The 6948-nt window shown below is 41.9% G+C and overlaps 1 pseudogene; it reads left to right on the top strand.

The window, feature by feature from the left end:
* The first annotated feature begins 235 nt into the window (after positions 1–235).
* Positions 236–732, top strand: LOC100341781 (methylsterol monooxygenase 1 pseudogene; annotated as a pseudogene).
* Positions 733–6948: the final 6216 nt, after the last annotated feature.

The following is a 6948-nucleotide window of genomic DNA, read 5'->3' on the forward strand; positions in this document are numbered from 1 at the left end:
GGGCCCAAGCACCTGGGCCATCCTCCACTGCACTCCCTGGCCACAGCAGAGGGCTGGCCTGGAAGAGGGGCAACCGGGACAGAATCCGGCGCCCCGACCGGGACTAGAACCTGGTGTGCCGGCGCCGCTAGGCGGAGGATTAGCCTAGTGAGCCGCGGCGCCGGCCTAGAATAAGTCTTAATTCCAGTAACTCAGTCCAGTCCAGGTTGCTCCCCACACTTATGATTGGAAAAGAATGCCAAGATGGTACATTCTCTTGGTAAGATGCTATGGCTGAGCTGTCATTGAGGATACCTGGCACTATTTCCAGCATAGACTCTTATACTACAAAAGAAATAGAAGTATATTCATATAATTCACCCTGAGTTTCAGGCTCCATTTGGATTAAAAACTAAATATGCACATCCTTTGGAAACCCCAGTTCTTGGAACTGGATTTTTCATTTCAATCATGCTTTTGTGTGATCACGTAATTCTTCTTTGCCACGGCTGACTGTACATTTGATTGAAACTATTGATGTCCATAGTAGTTATGATATCCCTCCTAAACCTGTACATCTCATCCTTTCTGTGCTGATTTTCACATGAACTTCACTGGAAACTATGCTTCAGCATTTACATGGTGTGACAAAATTTTGGAACAGATTCTTAGTTTAAGGCGTAGTGAAAACGTGAAGAATTTGAGAAAAAAATATCTCATGTAAACCTTTTTAAAAAGATACATTTTCCCTGAATTGAAACTAGTTGATAACATTGCTTTTGGGGAGCAAAAGTAAGCATGGATCTTGATTCCTAAGTGCTAAAAAGAACATTAACAACCTTTCTTTTTCTTTCTGACAGGAAATGTATCTACTTTACTTATAAGTTCTGTATATGTAGCAATAAATACATATCTAGTGAAGTAAAGCTTACATGAGGGAATTTTAAAGGCCGTGTTACTAACCTTACAAGAAGTTTTTTTAAGGAGTGAGCAGTGTTAAGTTGAGCAACTCTACAACCTACCAACTAGCAATCTAGGACAAGTTCATTAACATTTCTGAACCTCAATGTCCTTGCATATAAAATGGGAGATACCATGCTTTTTACCATCTCTCACGTATTTTACGAAGCCCAACTGGATCAGTATGTGTAAAATGAGTAGCAAAATGCCTTGTATCATGATCAACACTCAGTCAGTGGTAGTTCTCTACTCTTTGTCACTATCGTGGGCTAGACCCCTAATAGAGACCACCCTGGCTGGTGCTGAAAAGACAAATCCCCAAGAGAGCTCTCGGAGTACCCACTGCAGCCAGCTCAATGAGCACCACTCTTCTTCGGAGACTCTATAAGCCATTGCCTCTGACCATGATCCATTTGTTGCCTTCCCTTCTTAAATGTCTGTCATGCTGGCCACTTGTGCCATTTAGCTTCTGACCTCCTCTGCCAGGTAGATAAATTTTCCTGAAGCCCACAAGTCCAGGGCAACCCTCACACCTTTATTCTTTGTGATGAGACTCTTGACTAAGTCTCAGCCTGCCTCCCTCTCTTGATTCCTCACCAAAGACACTGCCCACACTGACAATGAATGGCAGGCTCAACCTCTAACGTCGTTGCTTCTCCTTTTGCACAATCTTCCTTCCCCTCTCTCGCCTTACATCCTGCCTCAACTTACTCCTTTCTTCCATTTTCTAAATTCTCTTTTGAAGTTGATGAGGGAGAAAGTAAATTTCAGGAAACAATGGATACCATTGTCTAAGTATTTCCAGAAATGACGGATTAGTAACAAGTCTGCCAAACTGAAAACAATCACGATTCTGGCACTCACTGAAGTTTCTGTAGACACACTAAACAATTTCATTCTTGCATGAGAAAAAGTTCAAAGATATTCTTAGAGAAAAATCTGACCTCAGTGTCAGGCATCCTGTGACCTATCTCCTGAGAAAGTGCTTTATTCTTCATCTGAATGTGGAGTTGGATCAACTTCATTAATGTGCTACACGTGCTGCTCGTTGCATAAGTGAGATCTAAAACATAGACAGTCTCACTTCAGCCAAGAGCTTGGAATGGACTCAGTATCGTGTCGTGGTTAGGAGCCCAGCTCTGGCACCAGCCTACTGAGACCTGAAGAACTAGTTTATTGACCATGGGAAAACTTAATAGAATGTTGCTTTTCTAATATACAAAATGAATTCAATCATGTTTGTTACGTCAAATTTTGAATCCAATTTACATATTACAATTGAGTCCCAGGCTCAGAAAGTTTCTCAAAAGCACTAGCTAGTGTTATTGTTGTTGTTGACATAATTGTTATTAGCTTCTAAGATGATACTTGAGAACTTAATTTTGGACTCGGAGATTTAAAAGAATGTGTATGTAATATGTAATAAAGATAGGTAAAGGAGATTGTTTGAGGTGTTGGTTCTCAAAGTTAATGTATGTCAGAATCTTCTGGAAGGTTTGCTAACACACAGGTAGCTGCCCACTGCTCCTAGAGTTCCTGTCAGTAAGGAGCCTTTAAAAAAATGTGTTTATTTATTTATTTGAAAATCAGAGTTATAGAAAGAGACAGAGAGACAGGGAAAGAGAGAATCTTCCATCCGCAGGTTCACTCCCCAAGTAGCTGCAATGGCTGGGGACCAGAAATAGAGTAGTGTGTCCTACTGGGGCAGTAAGCACTGAGCAAATAATAACAGGAATGCAACTTCAGACTCCATTGAGTAAAACAAGTGTAATTCTCATATCGATTGTGTGAGATAGACTCAATAAATAGTGTTACCCTTACTTTAGAGCTAAGGAAAAAGTATAGAACCAAATAATTTTCAGACTGGCACAACTCTTAGAAATCTGTATTTAAAAAAGGCAAATGAAGTTTAAGAATTTCATCAAAATCAAAGGAGTAATTGTCATCAGAACCAATTAGATTCTTATTTAATTTTTTTCTCACATTGCCTGAAACTGAAAACATGTCTGCTATTTTATAGCACATATGAAATATATATATATATATAACATATCAACTATCTAAGTAAGAAAAAATACAAGGGAGCTAGCAGGCAACATAAATAGTCTTTCTCCTCCACTGGTTTAGGGCACTGTATGATATTCATAATGTAGCTTCATTTCTACTTCTCTTAATGGCCTAGATGTTAGTCATTATTCTTTTATTATATTTCTTATTGAGTGTTTTTTTTTCTAAGCTTTGGGCTACATTATCAAAAGGGTACTTTACCCTGTGTGGTGAAGTTTTAATGTAAGTCATTTATTTTTAACATTGGAAAATTTATTTAAAACAGTCCACAATTTCTGAAAATAAATCACTTTAAATGTCCATAAAATATAATTTTAATTCTTTGGTAAAACACTTCTCAATCACATTCTCATTGACCTTGTCAGAGTTTTTCTTCCCTGTTCCAACAAAAAGGAAACCAAAACATTCATAGAAAGTAAGAAATATCTAATTATTGCAGCACATTAAAAGAGAATGATGAGAAGCCTAAATATATGTAAGGCCATGAACTTTTAATGTATTTATTTATTTTTAAAGATTTTATTTATTTAAGAGTCAGAGTGACAGAGGGAGAGATAGAGAGATAGATCTTCATCCCCTAGTTCACTCCCCAGATGGCCGCAAAGATTTGGGCCAGGCCTGGCTGAAGCCAGAGCTAGGAACTTCTTCCAGGTCTCCCACATGGGTGGCAGGAGCCCGAGCACTTGGGCTATCTTTCGCTGCTTTCCCAGGCCATTAGCAGGGAATTAGATCAGAAGTGGAGCAACTGGGATACGAACCTGTGTCCATTTGGAATGACAGTGTTGCAGGCTGTGGCTTTTACCTGCTATGCCACCAAACAGGCCCCAAGAATTAAACTCCTAAATTCTGTCAGGCAGATAGACTACATGACTTTATTCTAGCTATGGAAAAGAGGTATCAACCTCAGGTAACTAATTCTGAATCTGGTGACACTGGATCTTACATAATGCAGGTGGGTAAGATCAGGTGTAAACGGTGATACCACATATCACTTACCATGACCATATGATCACAGTTTCAAAGGCACCAGAACTTGGTGAATTTTTAAAAAAAAATAGATAAAGTAGCATTTCTAGAGCTGAAAGAGAAGGTGGAAATTTATCTACTCTTACTTTTCATTACATAGATGACGAAACCAAGGCCCTGAAAAGAAATGACCTGCCCATGATCACAATGACAACTCCAAGTTTCCCGATTGTCGCTCCCCCTCTTCGTGGAGGAACGACACTAAGCCCTGCCTAGGCTTCATATCCGAGTCACGGCACCATTATGTCGCTCCCCCTCTTCGTGGAGGAACGACACAGGACCCTGCGCTGTTCTTTCGTCTGCTCGGCCCTTCCCGGGTTTGCTGCTGGTTCTTCCCGGGTTGGCTACCGTCCCTTCCACCTCCGTGGAAGGGCAGTTCCCCCTGCCACTTTCCCCACTTCCGCGGGGGAGCGGCACACCGCCGGCCGGCTCTCTCGGGGGCTGCACAGGTGTTCCTTCAGATAGATGTTCCTGGTGCATGTTGTCTCTCTCCTCCTTTATAGTCCTGTTCCACCAATCCCAACTCTGCTACCCACACGCCGAGTACGCTGCTCTCCTCCAATCAGGAGCAGGATCAGCTCCTGCAGGTCATCACTCAAGTTGGCGAGAGGCAGCTGCATAGAAGCTGTTTACTCCTCTCCCAGTGCCATATTGTGGGAGAGCAGATGCATAGAATAAGTCTTAATTCCAGTAACTTAGTCTAGTCCGAGTTGCTCCCCACACCCGATTACCTGTCTGATGCTTTTCTCTGAACTGTGGCCCTGGCTTAGTATTTCATGTGTTTTATTCCATTCCCTCCATTCCACCCCATGGATGCTCCTTTAGCCCAGGAAAGGGTGGGAATTTTTGTACACAGTGTCAAAGGAGTGATGAAATTGCAAAGTCAGAAAAGTCTATTCCTTGCTTTGGTGTTTCTTAAACGTAGATCCTATAACATAAAAATGCAATGTATATGAGCAGAATTGACATTTTGGGTTGATTGTTTGCTACAGCCCTTGTCTCCACTATTGAGGGACAGTGTATTTTTTCTTCTTATTATTTGTTGAATTCTTTGCTTAGTGGGGAGTTAAGCTTACGATTATAAAATACACTGAAAAATGTAATTGTAAAATTTCAAAGAAAAAATAAGACGGGAAGGTGGAGGGGGAGTGGGAGCATGGGCAGGAGAGAGAGCAGAGATAGATGTATCCCTAGGCTCCTAAACCTGCATATACGAAATACGTGAAATTTGTTCACCTTATGTAGATTTTAAAAATTGAAAACTCTGCCATCGGATCAGCGCGGTGCGCCGGCCGCAGCGCGCCGGCCGCGGCGGCCATTGGAGGGTGAACCAACGGCAAAAGGAAGACCTTTCTCTCTGTCTCTCTCTCTCACTGTCCACTCTGCCTGTCAAAAAAAAAAAAAAAAAAAAATTGAAAACTCTGGAACAATGCATAATGATACAGGAGCAATTCGTCCTGCGCCTAGCTGGATGAAGCTTGTCTGGGATGAAGAAGGAGAAATTCAAAAGGCAGATGCAGAGTTCAGCCATTGTTGCTTTCTAGGAAGGGAGCTTGGGATCTGCTTTTAGCCAACACCTAAGGATTTGCACCAGAGAACACAGATGCAGTTAGAAGGTGCGCGAGCAAGGTGGATCTGAGCGCTCAGCCCTTGTGGAAGGTTTGAGTCTCCTGCATGTTCAGCCCTTCCTGGCAGGGAGAAGCAGCGGAGCTGCACAGGGAGGCGGCAGAAGGCCTCATCAGTTATTCATCCTACTCCTCTGCACCGGAACAATGAAACGAGCCTGTGGCCTCCAGGAGGTGGACACAGCACAATATCAGAGGGGCCCGAAGTCTGAGGTTGAGGCTGAGGAGGGCTACGGCAGTGACCGGCAAGGGTGTGCTATTGTGGGTGTCATCCCGCCCTCCAGGCCTTGCCCAGGCCTCCACATTGTGTAAATCAGCCCAGAGTTAGACCCAGTCCTGAGGAAAGGGAAGAGTAGGTGAAAGAGTGGGGGCAGAGACCACGCTGGATTAGCTGAGGTCACATTTCTAACCATTTGGCCAAATGAGGATGAAAATAAATTTTAAGTACAGTTATAACAAAATAGAGAATATTTTGTATAAAAGAGTTTGTGGGTAAGGTTTTTTTTCCCTCTTTCTTTTTTGTCTGCTACAAATATTACTGCTTATTTGGCATGAATGTCATTTTCCCAATTGGCAAAACAGTTGCTTTTCTGAAATGAAGTTAAAAAATAACAACTTAGTCCAATTAGTTGCCTTGTAAAATGGCCTTAAATAACATTTTAGGAAACATGGAAACTCCTCTTTTAAATGAAAACCTGCGAAGAACAATTTATGTCCCTTAAACATTTTAATGTAAAACTTGTGTTGGTGTTACAATTTGGATTTGAACACCAACTCAGCCCCCATACATTCCCCTCTCACTTCCTGTGTTAAGAAGTTTCCAGAAACTCTATTACAATAGAAGGCCTCCAGAGAAGACCTCCCAACTTCCTCTGGGACACACTCCCAGTTCCCTGTCAGCAGAGTACATTATTGTTTCCTTATTGAAATCCAAATTGCACTTCTTACTTTTTAGTCTCCCTGTGATTTGCACATTTCAGATGTGCCTATGTTTATTCCTGAAGTGCATGCAATTAACTCTCAACTAACATTGAGGCACCCCCTTGAGACTTACTATTTGTAGCTTCTCTTCTTTGGACAATGTTCTGTGGTTCTAGCTCCTTCCTAAGTGTGGGGAATGCCAGGAAGCACTATGCCTTGGTGGTTAAACATAGGATTTGGACTTTCTCTTGGCTCTGTCACCTATAGGCTTTGGGTCTTGACACAAATCACTTAACTTCCATATGCCTCAATTTTCTCATTTATAAAATGAAGATAATGATAGTTACAGCCTCATAAAGTTGGGAGGATT

Source organism: Oryctolagus cuniculus, chromosome 9 (genome assembly GCF_051225735.1).
Source record: "Oryctolagus cuniculus isolate XC-2025 breed Fujian yellow rabbit chromosome 9, ASM5122573v1, whole genome shotgun sequence".
NCBI lineage: Eukaryota > Metazoa > Chordata > Mammalia > Lagomorpha > Leporidae > Oryctolagus > Oryctolagus cuniculus.